General features: G+C 38.8%; 1 pseudogene; it reads left to right on the top strand.

The window, feature by feature from the left end:
* Positions 1-20,873, top strand: part of LOC116422496 — a 28,166-nt pseudogene that overhangs the window by 2,268 nt on the left and 5,025 nt on the right.

Raw genomic sequence — 20,873 nt, 5'->3', positions numbered from 1 at the left:
GAAAGGTGGAATTTTGTTTGTTGTTTGGTACGTTTTTTCATCCACTAGATCAGGATGGCCCAAAGGAATCCTGGTAGCATAATCTGGAAATCAGAGAAAGGCACCTACCCACAGGGTTTCTGTGTGGTCAGTGGAAGTGAATTGCAGGCTCTTCCACCTTCTTCCATCTCTGGAAGGAGCTTGGGGACAATCTCTGATAGGGGAACTAGATCTTTGCAGAACTTTGTGTTAAACACAGATTTAAAGGCAGCTTGATTATTGGCAGATCAGATTATACTCCTGTGATCTACTATGAAATCCAGTGCAGGGAGCAAAACCAAAAGTGAATGCGTTCCCTGCTGGTGTTCCCAAAGCAGTTTAGTTTTTTTTCTTGTTTTTGTTTTGTTTGTTTTTTGTTTGTTTGTTTGTTTGTTTGTTTGTTTTTGCCTTGGCTTGGGTGGAATACTGAAAAGGGAATCGAAAGAAAGCTGTCCACCAGATTCACTTATCCTGATAGACACTTCTAGATCTTTAAAAGAACAGATAATCTGCAGAAGAGAAGATTTAAGGTAGAAGAAGAAAAGAAAGGATTTCCTCATAAGATTCTTGTTTTGTAATATCTCAATCTGAGAACTGTAGGTATCATAAAGATTTTCATCTGATCAGGCTGATCAGACATATCAAGAGCTATATCAGACTCTGAGGAGTGTCAGATTAGAATTAATCCACACATATTTAAAGTCTTTTGACTGTGAACAGGACAGAACTGGGGCTATGAGAGTCGCAAGAGATAAACACAGTCTTCATCATGTACACATACCCCAAAAGAGAAAATATGAGGTAATTCTGCATCGTGCCCAATAAGTGATATCATCAAAACCCAAGTTTACATAAAGTTTTACAGTGATGGAATGATGTACACATATATCCTATTTGAAACTACATAAAACTTTTGTGTCAATGCAATATATGTTTTTATTTTCAATGTAAGGAAATTGAGGTTTAGAAGTCATTGCCACCAAATCCAGAATTCTCATGATGTCCTCTCATAGTAAGTGTTATGGTGTATGGGTGTAATTGTCAGGGTGAAAGCAGAAATGGAACCTGAAATGAGTCAAGAGGTTAGCCATCTGTGGGACCTTATTGCTAAGCTGTCTTCTTCTTCTTCTGAACGTGGTAAAGGAGTAATAAAAGTTTTTTTTTTAATGATTTTTATGGATGTCCTTTTAAAATTTTCTTATCTTTATTTATTTTTATGACCAACTATTCCTCTGCAAAACTCCCAAAATGCTATTGCACACATAACAAATGACATTTTAAAGAAAATAATGGAAAAATCAGCAAAATTGACTAACATATCAAAAAGTCTAAATATATGTGCAATGTACAAAACTCAAAGATTCCTCCAACTTTGCAAAAGAACTGGGTATACGTAGAACCTTATTATTTCTCTTCTTTGGTGTCAAGCTTGTTCTTTGTAGTTTTGCAATATTCACTTTTAATTCATTTATGATTCTTTGCATTTACCTTTTGTGGTTATTACATGTTGCTGTTTTCTTAGCTCTGCTTGCTATATAATCTATAATCTTGCTTTGTATGATGTTCTCTGTACTTGTCATGTTTTTTGTTGTGGGGGGCAGTAGAGAAGTGGTAATAATCATATTACTTCTACTGTACTATCCATTTTACAAATATTATCTCATATAATTCTCACCATGTGAGGTAGGTGCTCTTATTATCTATATGTTACAATTAAGGAAACAGAGACATACTCAGACTAAACAATTTGCCCAAGATCATATTAGTAAGTGCTTAAAATTGAATTTGAATTTGAACTCTCTGACCCCAGATCCAGTGCTCTACTCACTGTGCCCCTTAGCTTTCTCCAGCAGCATGGAATAATATTCTATTACATTAAACAGCAATATTTGTTTATCCATTCCCTCATTAATGACCATCTACTTTGTTTCTAGTTCTTTTCTACCACAAAAATGCTGCTATAAATATTTTGGCCTGTATAGGGAATTTAATCTTATCAGTGATCTCCTAGGGGTTTAAGCTAGTGATAGAATCTTTGAGTCAAAGGTTATGGACGTTTCAGTCCCTTTGTTTGACTAATTCCAAATTGCTTTTCTAAAAGTGTCTATTGATCCACAGCTCCATCAATCCCATACTTCCGTGCCTATCTTCTTACAACCCCTCTGACTTGAACTATCCCTTTCTTTTGTCATCTTTGCTAATTTTCTGAGTGTGAAGTAAAGCCCCAGGGTGGTTTTGATGTGTATTTCTCTTATAATTAGTGATCTGGAGCTTTCTTTCCTTTGGTTGTTAAGAGTTTGCAATTCTTTTGAGAACTGTTTGTTGATTGTCTTTAATCACTTTTCTTTTGGGAAATAGTATTTTGGTTTAGTTGTCTATATCTTGAATAACCAACCCTTATTTGAGAAATGTGATATGATGATTTCCCCATTTTCCTCCCTTCTTATCTTAGGTGCTTTAAGTTTTGTGTAAAACCTTTTAGTATCACATTATCAGTTATCTATTTTATCTTTGTCAATTTATTATTTATCTTGGCCTTCACCTCTTGTTTGGTTAAAAACCACTTGTCCTATCAATAGGTATTATAAATTTTTATGGTATAATCTTTGAAATTAACCTTATATATCCCTTTATAAACTATTTTGGAATAGGCTTAAGTTTTTGGTCTAAGCCTATTTTTTCCAAGTCGTTTTCTACTTTTTCAATAGTTTTTTTTTTTAATCAAATAGGGAATTCTTTCCTAACTTACTAATATTTATTGCTTGATTGGTTTATTAAGCATGGGGTTAATTGAATTGCATTGTTTCTCATTCTCCCTTGTCTAGACTTGTTTCTTTACCCACTTATAATTTTTAAGCAAATATCAAATCTTTTTCATGATTGCTGCTTTATAATATAATTTGAAGTCTGGAAGTGCTAGACTTCTTTTCTCCCTCTCTCTTTTCATGATTTCTCTAAAAGATAAATTCTACATTCCTTTTTATGCTGCCAGGTAAAATGGCTCTTTTCTAGGGCATGAGCAGGATTTCACTGATAAAGGAAGGGAAAACTTGCTTTTGAAGAGGAATGAAGAGTTAAAGGAAAGGTTTGAGTTGGAAGGGGAAAAGTAAAGAAAGGCTTGGGTCTACTGTTTCGGTGGAATAATTTTTCTTGGACAGAAAGCAGACACAGGAACACTGGGGTAAATGGAGTGATGTCTCCAAGCAAAATGTACAATATCATTTTGTCTCTTCCCTCCATTCCCACATTAAAAACACACACACACACACACACACACACACACACACAGGTAGCCTTGCCAGGGGTCCCTGTTTACTTGGCCCTATGTCCTCTAGGAGTTAAGTGGAGGCAATGGCTACTAGGTGGCACAGTGGATCATTTTGGACTTGGAATCCGAAAGAACTAAATTTAAATCTTAATCTCTCTTATATTTGTTTTATTCATTTATTCATTCAACAAGTATTCATGCTATAACTGGAGGTTTGGGGAAGAAAGGGTGTTGTTAAAGAAATGCATATGTCCATAATTCCTGCCTTCAAAGTTAGCTCCTAGTTGGGGAAGTGACATTTACATTTAAATCACTGCTATACAAAGGAGATAGTAGTTGATAGCTTCGGGATAGATGTGCTATGCTGAAAGGGAATTCAGAGGAGATAAAGACCTTTGCTGACTTTTGAGTAGGGCTATAGAAGAGTAGAGTCTTAGTAGATAGAAATATAGGGTGAGAAATTAGAGGGAGTGGGATGTAAGATGCTGCTAGAAGGAAGTAAACTGGCTGGTCTAGGGAGTGGCCCAAGCCCCTGAGATTGCAAATGCCAGGTGTGTTTAGGGAAGGGCTGGAAGTCGAGTTTCAGTGTAGTAGGTAGGGTTAGTTTATGGGAATGTTGGAAAGAAAGAGTGGTTGAGTCTGATTATGGAATGACCTTCTCTGTGCAGGAGTAACTAGAATCAGCTAAGGTCAGAGTTAATATTCAAACGCTTCTTTCCAAGATTTCCCTGTTATTCTCTCCTGGAGACCATGATTTCCTCTGTATGTAAATGACGTTTACCTGGAGAGAGGAACAGTTTCAGATTATCTGGATTATCATTCATGTTTTTGGTTTATAGTAGGTGGCATCTAGTTTCAGCTGTGAGAGCCCTAGACCACAGACAGGGTGACCGGTGGCACCTAAGTCATTATCTGGGGGGAATAGAAGACTTTGGCATTCATTAATGAATGAATTAATTGTAGATCTGTCGCTGCTTCTCTGACACACCACTATCTTAAGGTGAGCTGCCTAGAATGCCTCTGAAGATCTATGTAGTTGATATTTGTGTGTCTTTTGGCCTATGTGTCATCCAATATGCCTCTATAGGGAGAGGGTATAAAGGTTTAGATAGGAGACCAAAGGAGGGAGAAAGAAAGAGATTCACTGAATTCAGCAGTAAGGGAGGAGAAGGAAGCAGGTAAGATGGACAAAGCTAAAGGCCGGAAATGCCCATTTTAACTCTGTCCTTCAGAAAAGGTCCAGATTAGGCAGTTGATGTAAATGAATCTATCATGTGAAAGCTAGAAGACTGAATCTCATTTGATATTACAGGACCCAGTTAAAAGCCATTCTGGTTTCCCTTGATCCCTGCAACGGGAGCCTAAATTCAGAACTGGGAAAGACCTGGGATATCTTCTGGCCCTGAAGGAAGGGAGGCCCAGAGAGATGAGGTGACTTGTCATTGAGACAGGAAGTGGTAGGGCTAGAGTTTTGGTCTGTTGATTCCAAATCTTACATTCTTTCCAGGACACAGCATTGCCTAAGTGAGAAGGCCTTGTTAGTGTTATTAAAAAAAAAAAAAAAAAAAAAAGATGGGGGTGGTCTGAAGAGGAAAGAGAAGGACTTCTTTTGACCAGATTTAAAAGATGGAAAGACTGATAGGGTTAATGGCTTATGGATATGACAGCATCTCCAGCACCCCAACTCTCGTGATTGAAGGAAGTCATTTCCATCAGCTGCCTACTGTACTTCCCTCCTCCCTACACTAGCTTCCCGTTTTCTATTCCACTCAGCAGAAAGAGTCATACACATAAATGTCTGGGGCCTCACACCAGGGTTGGAGATGGGGATCCACCAAGTGCTGTATCTTATCCAGTCAAACCTTGTTTTTCCGCTCTTACCAAAAGCTATAGTGCCCATATGGGAAAAGAGCTCTTTATCTGAGTGTGAAAGTTCATGGTTCTCTCTTGGGTTATGAAAGTCAAAGAGTGTTGAGCAGAATCAGGCTGGTATTGTTATTACTGAAGAGCAAGATCAGGAGCCCCACAGCCAAGGGGATTGGGATGGGCCCACAGAGAGTCAGGGAAGGCACTTGGGAACTGTTGTGGTCCAACTTTTTGCCTCATAGATTTGCCAGCATAGATTTTTAATAAATGATAATGAGTCCTCTTCAGGACAGATAATGATTGTATTCAAAATCAAGAAGACGCTGAGCACTTACTAAAGTGCTATGTTAAGTATCTTGTTAAGAAAAAAATGGCAAAAATGAAGAGTCCTTGTGAACTTTCTTTTTCCTAAAATGATGATGATGGTGATGAAATCAATAAAATCATGATAAAACAACTACACATTCCTGTTTGCTTTGATGACAGCTAGATTGCACAGTGGATAGAGTGCTAAGACTGGAGTTGGGAAAAATTCATCTTTGTGAGTTAAAATTGGATTTAGATACTTGCTGTATGGCCCTGGGCAAGTAATTTATTTATTTATTTAGTGAGTCAATTGGGGTTAGGTAGCTTGCCCAGCATCACACAAGTAGCATCATTAAGTGTTAAGATGTAGGGGTAGGATTTGAACACAGATCCTGTTGAGTTCAGGGCTGATGCTCTATCTAGCTGGGTAAGTCACTTAACCTTGTGTTTGCTTCAGTTTCCTGTAAAATGAATTGGGAAGGAAATAGCAAACCTCTCTAGTATCTTTGCCAAGAAAATCCCAAGGGGGTCACTAAGAGTTGGACACCACTGAACAATAACAATTGTGCTTTAAGGTTAACAAAATATTTTCTTTAAGCAATTCTGTAAGGAATGTAGTGAAGATTCTTTTTCTAGATAAGGCCAACAAGTCCAAGACTGTGACTTAACATGGCCATAACTTGTTTCCTATAACCAGAAAGTAGGCTTTAGTCCTTTTCCTTTTCAAACTAATTTGTATTTGGTATATATCTCTATATGTTGTACGTGTACATATATATGTGTGTGTCTATGAGGGCATTGTAATCTCCATTAGAATGCCTTCTTTGAGTGCTGGAGCTGTTTCATTTCTGTCATTGTATCACTAGTGCTTAATAAAATGTCTGGCACATAGTTGGTGCTTAATAAATGTTTATTGGTTGACTACTTTTTAGTCTAGAATTTTTCTATTACACTGCATCAGAAGGCTTGAGTATAGTGTATAAGGTGGGATGGAGAGAATGCTCACACAGATTGGAATTTAGAGCTTGGATTTCCATAGAATTCTAAAAGGGATCAAAAGTAGTTATCTTATATCCTTGGCCCCAAAACAGTCCTCTACCTCCTTTAATCTAGAAAGATGAAGGTTTATCTTATTTTTTTTAAAAGCACTTCAGAGGCTGTGAAAATAAGCGAATTGGACAGGATAGCCTTTTAGATCTCATCTACCTTGGATCAACCTCCTGAAGATTCAATGACTGATTCTCTTGTCACCTATGCTTATGCCAACTCTCATTGTCTATAAGTTCACCCATTTGCTCTAAACTGAATCCTCATCCTGAAGCTTCAGCTAAAGTTTTTCATCCTGTCCTGCATGGAAATAGTTGATCATGTCTTTATGACAGTCCTTACTTATTTAGGCACAGATAAGTTCATGATTCATATTCTCTCTGGCTCAGCCTTTTTCTTCTTTAGACAAAATAGTCATTTCTTGTTCTTCAAAGTTTTCCTCATAAGTGGTGCTGAGTTTGAACTTAGGAAAACCGAATTTGACACTTAATAATTGCATGCCTTTGTGTAAATCACTTAATCCCTGACAGCTTCACTTTACTTATCTGAAACATGGGATTAATACTAATTAAAGTTCTATATACATTTTAGCTATTGTTGTTGATTTTCTTTGCTTTCCTCTGAACCTCCCTAAGAGGAACTTGAATTCCTTTTGTTTCGTTTATAGCACCTTCCTGGGAAAGGCTATATTCAGGGCTAGGCCTGTGGCCTTCTCTATGTAGCCTGCTTCTTTGTGCCACAGGAATAGAAAGGACATAGAGTTCTGATTAGGGAAGAGAAAGGGTGACTGAGCATACACTCATCTGTCTGCTGCAGAAAGGTCTTTTGCCAGTGCTGCCTTTCCAGTCCTGTTCTGGCCTGGCCTAGCTTTAGAAGAATCATTCGAAGAACTTAGGATTTTGAACTGGAAGGACTTTAGACATAGTCTAGTTCAACGCTTTTCTTTTATAGATGAGGAAACTGAGTCCCAGCCAAGCAGAAGAACTTGCCCAATGTCATATAGCTCCTAGCCCTGGACTTAGATTCTGAATCCAGTTCTCTTTCTACTTTATTGTACCGGTGAACCAAAGTTTGGGCCACTAGTTCTGCTTGTCTTCTAAAGTTTGCTCTACACTGTGTTATAATTTTACCCCCTCTAGAACCTCCTTCTAGGAAGCTATTCTGGTTGACTCTGGAGCTTAGTAAGCAAAACTTTATCAGAGCTCAGCCTTGCATCTGTTTCTTTCTAGTTTCTAGAATTGCTGACTACTGAAACAGGTATATATGTGTTGGAATCTTTACAAACTGTTAAGTCATTAGAGTTCAGAGGCTTTTCCACTGAAATCCACTGAGGGGCCTGTCAGTCCCATGTTCAGGGCACCAAAATGTGATTGATGTTTTTGTTCTTTAAAATATAATAAAATGATGGTTCTCTCTGGGAGAGCAGGTTTCTCAGGGAGGTTTTCTGGAGGCAGCCTTAGTTTCAGTTACAAGTAATAATCACCCAAAACACAGCCAGGTGATAAAAGTTCAAATCTTTTATTGTCTCCAATATAGCCAGTTAGCTCAGAGGCCTATCTCTCTGCTTGCTTCCAAGAGCTCTTGCAGCTTTGTACTTTGCCTCTGCTTTCTTCAGCCTCCAGCCAGTACCAAGGTGGAAGATGCAATGAATCTCTCTCATCTCGGAGAGCGGGCTTGTGTACACACATATATATGTATATCACACACACACCCTCACACATATATATAGACCAATCACAGAGTTAATTTCCTCTCTGGCACTTGTCTAGGTCTTCTGCAGCCATATTAACCCCTGCCCAGAACATGGCTATTCAACCTCTACTACTAGAAACCATAGGAATGGGCTGCATCAATGGCCGCTGTTTCCAGTCTCTTCATTCTCCAGTGCAGTGTGCATCCTTGGCTGCTATGTTCTCTGGGCAGGAGGGGGGATGAATATTAAGCATGTCCCTAGAGGAAGGGAGAAAGACATGAGGTACTAGCCAAACTGACCAGGTGTCAGAAGGTGAAGGAACTTAGCAAAGAGAGTCAGCTTAATTTGCCCAGAATCTGGGACAATTGAGTCTGTTCTCCCTCCCATTCTCAACCCTCCTTAATCTCCTGGGATAAAGGTCTCTTCTCTCTGTTCTTATTTTGAAATAGATTGTTCCTCTTGTTCCAATTCCGAAACATTTCTAGTGCAAAGTCTTAAGGAGAATGATAAAATGATTCCATTTCTAGAACTAGGAAGTTAGACTGTCAGCTTATAATTTATAAACAGCCAATTAACCTCTATATCTGATTGGGCCCTTAGTACCAGGGTTATTGGAGGTGTGGAAGAAGGAGATAAAGTGACGAAGCCTCCTTACAAAGCACTAAGGTTCATGGAGTATAGTTTGGCCTAGTAACATGCTGGCCCTTCTGTGGCATATGCCATAGGGCCTGGGTCCTCCTCTAGGGTAGAACTCATCGAGTCCTAGACAAACTTCCAAACACAATTCTTGGCAGTCCTGTAGGAGCCCTCTGACCCATAGTTGTCTCTTTTCTGGGTTCTTCTTTTCCTTGATGGTCTTTGGGGAGCCTGCTTTCTTTGAGTCAAAATAGAAGTGAAACCTGTGGGTCCTTCAGTTTGCTAGAGCGAATGAGCCTGTTTACTTCCTGTGAGCTAAAAAGCCAGCCTAACAGCCTGTGGCCTATCCTATGCAGCTTTTATTCCTTACCTCCAGCCTGACTGAGAACTCCTTCCTTTTTTTTTTTTCTGAGACAATTGGGGTTGAGTGACTTGTCCAGGATCACACAGCCAGGAAGTGTTAAGTGTCTGAGGTCAGATTTGAACTCAGGTCCTCCTGATTTCAGGAGTGATGCTCTATCCACTGCATCACCTAGCTACCCCTCAAGAACTCCTTCCTTGAAAGTCCTTAATCTTCAGTATTTTGACCTCTTCTCTCTCTTCCAATGGTCTGGCTTTTAGAAGCAGAATGCTTTATTTGGAAGACTACTGAATGCATCATGGGCACGAGATCTGGATTCTTGACTTGGCTTTGCAGATAATTTGTTGTGTGTACCTAATGCAAGTCACTTTGTTCCATATTCATTAATGAGAGAATTGAATTACTTTATTTCCAGTTTTTTTATTTCTAGTTTTAGAGTTTTTCAATTCCTAGGAGAGACCAGACATGAGGTCACACAGGAATTGTAAGAACAAAAGGGAATGAAGGAGACTCAGTTACAAAGCATGTATACAAAGTACAGGTCACATTTCAAGTTGTCTTGGATGTCAGGTTCTGTAGCAGGGTAGTAGGTAATAGGATCATAGGGTCATAGATTTAAAGCTGGAAGGGACCTTAGAGGTTATGCCCAGAAAGGTGAAGTGACTTGCTTAAGATCTAGGGGGAGGGGTACTAGTAAATGTTTAACAACCAGCTCTCTTGGGGAAACTGTACACATGATCTGCATTATTAACATTTTATCTATCGCTTTCTAAAATTTAGAGAATTAAAAAATATATAAATAATTTCCTGATTTATAATCTTTTTTATTTCTAAGGTTAAATAGTCACACTGAAAATTTAACAGTCAGCTACATTTTGACCTGGCAAGGTCACAGAGTAAGTGGCAGAATCATGATTTTAACCAAACATACTCTATAATACCAGTATGTTTCTCTAATGCTATCCATGGGGTGGCTCTTTGGGGAAGATCTAACTCTGAATGGTCTGTAACACTTGGTTGTGACCATTTCTAGTAGTTGTCATAAGAGCTACCAGCTTTAAACCCCAGAATCAAGGTCTATAGTTGTCCCTATTGCTTCTGATAGGGTTGGGAGGGTGACGAATCAGAAGGTTGGCACTAATTATAGACTATTTGTCAAAAGTATTCATATTGGCTCTTTGTTCCCAGGAAAGAGGTATCAATGTTCACAGTACTGAGAAGGGAACACTCTAGGAAGTTGTCCCCATTACATAGTTGAAAAGAAGCTCTGCCTGATCTCCTATGAGAGACTGATGTAAAGAAAACTAAGCTTCTTCAGCCATGCTGAATGAAAGAGATGATCCTTCTGTCCTGAAATCATGCCATATAGGAACCAGAATACTAGCATTCATTGGGATATCTGTGCTAGAGCCTCAATTCACCCTGTTTACGTCTGTGGGAAAAATGAAAAATGTAATAGAATTGGAAATGTAGGAAAAGGGACAGTCCAAAATTTATACTGAGGAGGGAAAAAATCCTGGTGACTCAGGTTGCAGCAGGAGAAGCTAGGGGAGGTACTAGTTGGTATTCTACAGTGTAGGAACAGCAGAAATCATATCAGTGCCAGACCCTAATAGTACTGGGTTTTGCATTTATTAGTCTGTTTATACACTATGGAATATTATAATTGTCCTCTTTTGTGTCTCTTCCACACTTAGAATATAAGATCCGTGAGGGTCTTATCCAAATTTTGTCTTTCCTTGTACATGGTTGGTATACACAGTAAGTGCTTAATAAATGTTTACTAACAGATGATAATAGATAGTAAAACTCCAGTATAGCTTATATTAGAGTAGTAACAGCCCAGAAATAGGAATATGTCAAAGGCTCCTTCACTAGAAGTGTCCAGATGAGTACAGATCCAGTTCAGGGTCAGCAGGGACAAATTATGGGGAAATGAATATAATTTAATCTACTGACATGATAATCTTTTGCATAGTACAGTAAAAGAACACAGGCTCTGGAGTGAGAGAACCTGGATTAAAATTTACTCTTCATACTTATTAATTGGAAGTGTCCAGAGTAGGGCAACAAGGATAGTGAATGGCTTTGACCCCATATTTTTTTATTTAATAGCCTTTTATTTACAGGATATATACATGGTAACTTTACAGCATTAACAATTGCCAAACCTCTTGTTCCAATTTTTCACCTCTTACCCCCCCCCTCCCTAGATGGCAGGATGACCAGTAGATGTTAAATATATTAAAATATAAATTAGATACACAATAAGTATACATGACCAAAACGTTATTTTGCTGTACAAAAAGAATCAGACTCTGAAATATTGTACAATTAGCTTGTGAAGGAAATCAAAAATGCAGGTGTGCATAAATATAGGGATTAGGAATTCAATGTAATGGTTTTAGTCATCTCCCAGAGTTCTTTTTCTCTGTAGCTAGTTCAGTTCATTACTGCTCCATTAGAAATGATTTGGTTGATCTCGTTGCTGAGGATGGCCTGGTCCATCAGAACTGGTTTGACCCCATATTATATAAAAATCAATTAAAACCTTTAGTCTGGAGAACAATCTTAAGTATTTGATGTATGTGGAAAAAGGGATCCAAAATTGAATCATATCATAGGATCGATATTTAGAGCTGATAGAATCCTTGAGGACATTGGTTGAGTCTAATCTCATTTTGTAGCTGTGGACCTCTCTGCTTCCTAATTTCTAAAATAAAGTTCAGTTAGATAATTGCTAAAATCCCTTCTAGATCTATTATGATGAAGCTAATATCATATTTTAAAACAGTCCTCTACTGATCTCCTTCACATTTTTTGAACACAATTCTCCATCTCCTAATTTTGGACAAGTTCACTGGCATTATCCTATATGTAGATTGCTTCCCTTCATCCTTTCAACTTTCTGGCTTCCCTGGCTTTCTTCAAGTTCCAGCTAAAATCCTGCCTTCTACAGAAAGGGTTTCTTCCTTTTAATTCCAGAGCCTTCCCTCTGTTGGTTATTTCCAATTATCCTGCACATAGCTTGAATTTGTACATTTTGCAGGTGTCTTTCATCTCTCTCTTTAGACTGTGAGCTCCTTAAAGCAGATATGGTTCTTTAATTTTCTTTGCATTGCCAGTGCTTTGCATAGTGTCTGGAACATTTTTAGGCACTTAACATTTGTATAGTATTATGATGGGTTTTTTCCCTTGAAGGTACATTGGCCCCTCACATCCCAATCCCACTGTTTGGAAGTTTTGACTTGCTCTGTTTCCAACTGGGGCTGGCTTGCTTCTTCTTAAGCAGCCTAATGGACACCTCCACACACACTTCTGCTCTTGGAGGGTTACCAATTTGGTGCTAGACTTAGTGCAGACATCCAATAGTTCAGCCTATTGTAGTTATGAATTCTTTAGTTAAAATGTTCCATTAACATCCCTGTCTCTCCCAGGAGCAGGGATAATAGGCATATACCACTATACCCAGATATTTTAATTACAGCATAATCTCTCATTTGATTCTTACATTATCAGCTATAACACTGAGAGGTTATGAAAAGTATGTCAAGCTCTTATACCTAGTTCACAGAGATCAAGTGTCTCTTTAAGGTCTTTTGACTTCTATTATATACTTTTACCATTGGACAAAATTTTCCTTTGCCTATGTGTCCCCTCTAAAAGTCTAGCCAGATATCCCATTAAAATTCCCTTTGGGAGACCAGGTTGGACTTCGGAGGAAGGTGAAGCAGGCAGAGTGAATCCTTCCTTTCCTTGAACTTCTGGAATGGGGGTACCATTGCCATTCTAGTAATTGACCAAGTACTATTTAGTAGGGGCCTAGAACATATTGTCCTCAATTCAATTTAGCTAAATATTTTTTAATATGTGCCTGCTATTATGGTAATACTTCATCTGTCTTCTTCACTTTGCCTTTTAATTGGCTATTCCCCATCCCAAGAATTCTCTCCCTTTTGACTTCCTTCAAATTTCAGCTAAAATCCCACCTTCTGAAAGGAAGCCTTTCCCAGTCCTTAATGTTAATGCTTTCCCTCTGATGTTATTTCCATTTAATCCTATGTGGAGTTTGATTCTGCAAAGTAGTTTGCATGTTCTCTCCTCTTCATTAGAGTGTTAGCTCCTTGAGAACAAGAATTGTAGTTGCTTATTCTTTGTATTCACAGAGCTTAAAGCACTGTTTGTGCATAGTGGGCACTAAAAATGTTTGTTGTTTGACTCCCATTTCTATCTTTTCTTCCTGGATAAATATCTAATGAATATCTAATGTCTTTATTCACATTTGTGTCAAAATAACACCTCTGTGTTAAAAAGCCCTCCTACCAAATAAGCACAATCAAGTAAAAGAAATATACATATTGACATGTCTTAATATGATAAAATGTTCAGTTTTGGACCCACTGAATAGTTAAGCTATATATAGACGGAGATGAGGGCAATAATCCATATTTATAAAATCCTATAAAGTTTACCAATTGCTTTCTTCACAACAACGCTGTGGGGTAGGTAGCATAAAAAAGTGCTCCTTGCCCATGATCACACAACTAACTGAAGGTTGGAAACAGAGATTTAAATGGAAATCACTCCTAAGAATTTCTCACACATCACAAGGTTTTCCAAGGATTTCTCCTCCTTAGATCTTAAAGCAATTGTGGTCATGACCTTTGCTTTCCTTAGTCCCTCTTTTTATTCCAATTTGTGGTCCTTGGGCTGAGCCCTATCATCCTTCCTGTTCTTCATGCATACTAATTGCATATGCTGAGCACTGTATTGGGAGTTAGGGATGCAAAAAGGTTGGCTATTCAGAGTATAAAAGAGTATTCTTGCTCTGGAGGGATTTAAAATTGAGTGGAGGAAAGAAAGATACCAGTAGGTATTTGAGAAGTAACAGATGAATGAAACTGACACTAATGCTGCTAGAACTTCAGAAGAGCAAATAATTGCTAAGGAAAACTTCATGGAAAAGGTGGGATTTGAACTAGGTCTTGATAGAAGGATAATATAAGGTGGAGGGAGGGCAGAGGAGAGAGCAGTCTGGAAGGGCAGTGGCCCAGAGACAGAAATGTACAGGTCTCAGTGGGAAACAAAGAGTGGATAGTTTAGTTGGGGAAGGGGGGATGGGTGTTGTGTACAGTAGTAGAAGATAAGGTTGGAGAGGTAGGTAGGAGTCAGATTTGGAGGTCTTAGAATACTTAGCTAAGCTAAGGACCTTGGACTTCATCCCATGGCAACAATAATAATATTAATAATGGTGATGATAACATCTCTAGTATTATTGCAATTGCTTTAAAGTTTACAAAGTACTTTCTTCCTAAGTCTAAGCTAGGGTAGAACAAGATCCCATTTTATGAATGAGGAAACTGATATATAGAGATGTTAAATAATTTGAGCTATTTATTGATTTCTTAGTGAAGTACCACTGAAAAATTTTGTTTTGGAGATGACTATGTAGTAATTTGTAATTTAATGTGTTATAAATTCTTTTACCATGGTGTGTGAGATGGTTTGGAGGGAATGAGGCTGGAGACTGGAATACCAGCTAGAAGATTATTTTAGAAGATTAGTTTAGATTAGTGTCTGACACAGTAAGTACTGAATAAATGCTTTGTCTACATAGTATTAATGTGAAATAATAAAGGCCTGGCATGCAGTAGTACAGGCTTTTTTTTTTTGAGATACCTTTTCCTTCCTTCAAGTTGGGAGTTCATTATTTCTGAACCACTGAGGGAAATGAGTCCTCTTTTGTTGAAAGCTCTTCTCTGTGGTAGGGTGAAAACCTAGAGGTTCTCTCCTAGTTTTCATATAATCATAAAAGGGACCCTAAGGGGACATCTCTTTGTTCCATATTTTACTCATTTCAGAGAAGCTTGTTATTATTTCTTTCCCCTTCCTTTGCATGGTTCTTGTCCTTAAAAATGTTCCTTTTCTTGGGTACAGTGTTCCTTTTGGGGAGAAGGCAGATTGCATCAATAGGTAGAAGCAGCCTATTTACTGTTTCTCTTCTGTCCCACCTCCTCCCCCATTGATCTATCCCTGTTAGAAAAGCAGGCAATGACTCAGACCCAGGGAGCTGAATTCCTTTCCCAAAATGCTACCATGGGACAGGAGGGTGATAATAGTGATAGTGGAAACTCTGGGCATATTTTTTCCATCCCCAGCCAGAGTAAAAATTTAAAGAATATAGGGCTATGTGAGATCTGTGAGCCACAGATGGAAAGAGGAAAAGTTTTTGAAGGCAAAGCAAAGCAAAGATAGGCTGGGCTGGGATTAGGCAGGGCTTTGCTACTTTTCTGAACTTTACCATTGCAGGACCCTTTCCCCTTCTAAACCTCAATTTTCTTAGAATTCTTTTCATGAATAGAGAAGAGTAAGGAGACAACAAAATATAATAGAAAGAGTCTCAAAGAATGGATAAAGAGGAAAAAGCTATGGAGAGTAGTAATGGCAAAAACAGTCTAAGCTCTGCTATATATAGTAGATCCTATAGCTAGGAGAAATTAGTTCTGTCTCCATGCCTCAGGAGGAGAATCTTCCCTTGACATTTAGGAGTCTTCCTTCTTTATTCCCAGGCTTAAGCTACAAAATGACCCCTATCTGCTTTTCAAACAGCTCCTATAAAGGTGGATCCAGATAGTCTTTCCTCTATTTTAATGAACTAAAAAGAGAAAGTAGTGTAAGGGATGGACAGGAAGAGTTCTTGGTCTATAGTGATAATAATGAATCAACCCTGCTGAGAGGTTTGGGCATGGAGCAATAGGTGGAAGCTTTCTTGTCTAATATACTCTTTCTCCCCACTGCTAACTCTTAAATTCTATACTGGGAACAGGAGTGACCTATCTCACTCTTGCCTTTTTGAATTCCAGCTCATATTCCTAGATCTTTTGATTTGCTTCTGTGAATTTTCAGATCAAGTTTTCTTTATTGAGCTCTTTCTGGAGAACCATGTTATAAAGCCTAGTTATATCTAGGGAATGGAATTGTGTGTGCATATTATGATTCCTGGCCCTGATGGATCTTGGTGGATTGTTACTGCCAGCTCCAATTGTTTCCTATTGACTAAGATGTCTGTCTCGTTCTGTTACAGGTACCGAGGCCTTATTCTGCTGCTCACCTTCCTCATTTACACCTGTTACCACCTGTCGAGGAAGCCGATCAGTGTTGTCAAGGTGAGGCCAGGGAAAAGCCAGGGTGAGGTCTAGAGTGACTTGAGGGAGGAAGCAGGTCTGTGCTGGGATACTGTTGCTTGGCTGGCAGGATGTGCTCCCAGATCCTGAAGGACAGGTTCTTACACATTCCCAGGCATCTGGCAGGTATTTTCTCCTCCCAGTCTCCTTTGGAAGGGAAGTAGCTCCCTCCAATACACCATAAATCCTCTTGTCCACAGCTCCCCTTGCTCCACTTTTTGTGTGCACATACTGTGCATGAGGAACCAGCCAGGGTGTAGGGCACAAAGACCAGAGAGCTTTGGGAGCAGGAACGGACAGTGAGTTTTGGATAGGAGTTAGACTGGAGAATCTGACCAGGTGGGATCTGACGAAGGAGGCTCAGGGTGCTGAGGGTGCTGTTGCTGTGAGACTCTATCTCAGTGGGGAATGACTCTCAGGCTAATCCTTTGCTTCCTCAGAGCCAGCTGCATCGAAACTGCACAGGGCTAGAAAACCCCAACAACAACTCCAACAGCACCACATGGTGTAGCTGGGCTCCATTTGGTAAGAGCTTGGCCCTTCTCCTTCTGCCTTCTATCCTTAATATTCCCTAACTTTTCCTTGAAGAAGAGGAATGTATGGGGATTGTGATGACTAGTGAAAACAAACCCTTGGGAAGGGAACCTCAGTGTTATCCTATATTCCCTCCTACACAGTCATTTATTTACCAGATCTTTGACATAGATCACTTCTCCTTGCTCACAAACTCAGTCCAATGGTTTAAGCCCTTATCACCTTTTCACTGAACTACTGCAATAGTCTTGTAGTCTCCCAACCCCAATCAAGTACTATTTCTGCCCTATCCATCCTTCATATAGTTATTAAACTTGTGTTGGTAAAGGGCAAGCACAACCATGTTATTTCCTTACTCAATAAGCTCCAGTGATTCCTTATTTGCTCCAGGATCAAATGTAAATTCCTTTGTTTGGCGTTTAAAGCCCTTCCCAACATTGCCCTGATTTACCTTTACAGCTTTTTTAATGTATTCCATACTCTGAACACTGCAGTGCAGTTGTCTTTCTAGCTGTTACTCATCTTCCATCTCTGTACCTTTATCCATGACTGCAGTGCATACCCTACTCACCATCATTTCTCAAATTATTAATTTTCTTCACGGTTCAGCTGAAGTGCCACTTTCTTCAGGAAACTTTTCCAGACCCTCTCTTCTTTTACCTATTAGTGCTTTCTTTTCAAAATCACTTTATATCCATTTTGTCTCTACATGTATCTTTGTCTCTTAGAATCTAAATTCTTTGAGGCTAGGGATTTGTCTTTGCCTAGATCTATATGTATCTGGAACATATATAAATATATATTGTTTCTCAATGGTATTTTATTTTTAGTTACCTGTAAAGATAGTTTTCAACATTAATTTTTTAAGTTTGAGTTTTGTAATTTGAGTTCCAAATTTTTCTCTCCTTTCTTACCCCAGATATCAAGCCATGTGATATTATACAAGTACAGTCATCTTAAACATTTCCATATTAGTCATGGCATATACTTAATGTTTGATTAATAAATGTGTGGCTGGGAGAGTTGGGAAGCTGTCTATCCTGTGGCAATCTGATTGGGAGGCATCTTTTCATTTATTTCAGATCAGGAAAACTACAAGGAACTGCTGGGAGGTGTGGATGATGCTTTTCTGATTGCCTATGCTGTTGGCATGTTCATCAGGTATTAAGGGAGAGCCGGAGTCCTTCATAGCATAGAATAAATCAGGATAATTTATTTTCTTGAGTTCAGTATCTTTATCAGTACTAGCGTATTTATTTAAGGATGTGCAAGGAAGATGGGGAAAGAGGTAGCTCAGCTAATGGAAGAGACCAATACATATACATCAACCCTTAATATTCCCCACAGACAAAATCCCTAGATCTGGGGCTCTTCCCTACTTTCTCCTAGCTGGCTGCCTATTTATGACTTTTTTTCTTCTCAAGGCTGCCTTTGATCAATGATTTTTAATCTCTAGTCAATAAGATGGAGTTGCCTCTTTGCTACCTGAATTGCTCCTTTACAGGGTGCTTTTGATTAATCATTCTTCATCTGGATAAAAATGTTGAGGGAACCCTTCTTTTGTTACAATCTAGACCTCAAATTCCTTAGGAAACATTTACTTTAATAGTAGATGGAGCTGGGGAAGGGACCAGGTATGAGTTGTGGCTTGGGTTGGTAGGGCCAGGTTGTGATTGGAATATTTTTGAGATTTAATGATTAATTTTCTTCAGTGGAATTTTTGGGGAGAGACTTTCCATCCGCTATTACCTGTTTGCTGGGATGCTGCTGAGTGGGATTTTACTCGCTCTTTGGCCTGGGTTATTATTGGAACATTCACCAATTGTGGTACTATGTGCTTGTCCAGGTAAAGATTCCCTTCCTTTTGCAGATTTATTTTCCAGCCTCAATTCTTTTCCATCCTCTTCTCATTCCTTGACATCCAACCTATCTTCTCTGCCCTTTATTCATTAGTTAGGAGAATATAGGACATTTTGTTTTGTTTTGTTTTAGCTTTGTGAAGGATTTGTATATGATATTTGAGTCATAGGGCTTCATTCCCAAACTTCTTGCTTCCTTTCTTTATTTTCAGCTCCAGATCTTTTAAGTTAATCTGTGCCATCATACATGTTCTCTTAATTCTTCTCTTCCTACAGCTCTTTAATGGATTGGCACAGACCACAGGCTGGCCATCGGTAGTGACCTGTGTTGGTAACTGGTTTGGGAAGGAAGGTAAGTATAGTTATGGGGAAGGGGTAAAAGGGAGGAAGAAATGGGAAGTAGTGGGTGTTTAAAAGAGAAGGGAGGGAGAGAGAGAGAGAGAGAGAGAGAGACAGACAGACAGACAGACAGACAAAGGGAGACAGAGACAGAAAGAGAGAGCAAGAGAGAGACAGAGAAACAGAATACTCCAAGTTGTGAATCGATTTCGCTGTAAAAGATTTCACAGGTGAAGGATGGTAGAAATAATCGCATTGGAACTCCAGGATAGTGGGACTAAATAAGGAAAAACTCATCTGGAAGGTTTTATGATCCCTCAGTTCTCTTCCTATCCTAATGTGACATAGATCACATTCCTTCCTTGCTTACAGCCTTAGTTGTCCCTTTGGTGATGAGGTGCTTTGAGCTCATCAGATGAGATAGAGGCTCATGAAATTCTCAATTAGCTCCTTCACCTAAGGTAAGGCTACTAACCTTTCTACCTCTTTTCTCCTCCTCTATCTTCATCTCTAGGCGAGGATTTATCATGGTATCTGGAACTCCCACACATCTGTGGGCAATATACTGGGCTCCCTGATTGCTGGTATCTGGGTGGATTCAGCTTGGGGCCTGTCCTTCATTGTGCCTGGTATTATCATTGCTGTCACAGGCGTCATCAGCTTCTTCTTCCTTGTTGAGAGTAAGTGCAGAATTAACTCCCAGGTCTTTTCTTTTTCCAGGATTCTCTAATGAGCATCATACTAGGTTTTTGTTTTTCTAATCAGAAGGTTTTTCTATACTTAAGGGGCTGAGAAAAAGAGATAACTAATGTTAATTCACATTTGTATTGTACTTCTAAGTTTATAGTATTTTCCTCATAGCCATCCTATATCAGGTACATAGTTTTGCATTATCTCAGTTTTATAGTGATAAAACCAAGACTTTAAAGAATCAGTTGTCATTGGTTTGTAGCAAATAGGTGACAGAAACAAGATTTGAAATTGATGTCTCTTGGCTTTAAATTTATCATTACTTTGAGGATCAAATGAAGCAGTGTATAAATAAAGCACTTTGCAAGTATTTAAATGCTAGATAAACAAAACTTACTATTTCAGGATGCAGTAATTAGAAATGCTTTACTTATCTCTTTGTTATAATCAGTCTTATGATATACATAGGGAATTTAATAATATCCTTATTTTACAGGTAAGAAATTGATACCAAAAGATGAAATAATTTGCTTAAAGACATACAACCAACTAGAGATAATAGGGTTGGAATCAGGCCTCCTGCCTCTTGGGCAGCTAGGTGGTATAGTGGACAGAATGTGGGCCCTAATCAGGAAGAGTTGAATTCAGATGCAATCTCAGACACTTGTTGTCAGTATGACTTTGAGTAACCCTGTTTGCCTCAGCTTCCTTATCTGTAAAATGAGCTGGAAGAATAAAGGAAGCCCTCTAGGATCTTTTCAAAGAAGACCCTAAATGGGATCACAAAGAGACAAGACTGAAATGACAGAACAACTCTTGCCTCCCAATACACTATTCCTTTCCTTTAAGTTCTACTGTTTTTCCTTTTTCCTCCTTATTAATAAAGTACTGAGAATCCCCAAATTCTGAACTGCTTTGAGCTCAGTAATAAGGAAAGAAGGATGAGGATACTCAGGAATGATAGGTACTGGCCTCCTGTGATTCTAATCCTCACCTTTTCTTTTAGATCCTGAAGATGTGGATTGTGCCCTCCTCAGCACCATGTGAGTAGGAACCTTCCCAGAAGGTGAAA

This window comes from Sarcophilus harrisii, chromosome 3 (assembly GCF_902635505.1).
Source record: "Sarcophilus harrisii chromosome 3, mSarHar1.11, whole genome shotgun sequence".
NCBI lineage: Eukaryota > Metazoa > Chordata > Mammalia > Dasyuromorphia > Dasyuridae > Sarcophilus > Sarcophilus harrisii.
This window is presented reverse-complemented; position numbering and strand designations above follow the sequence as displayed.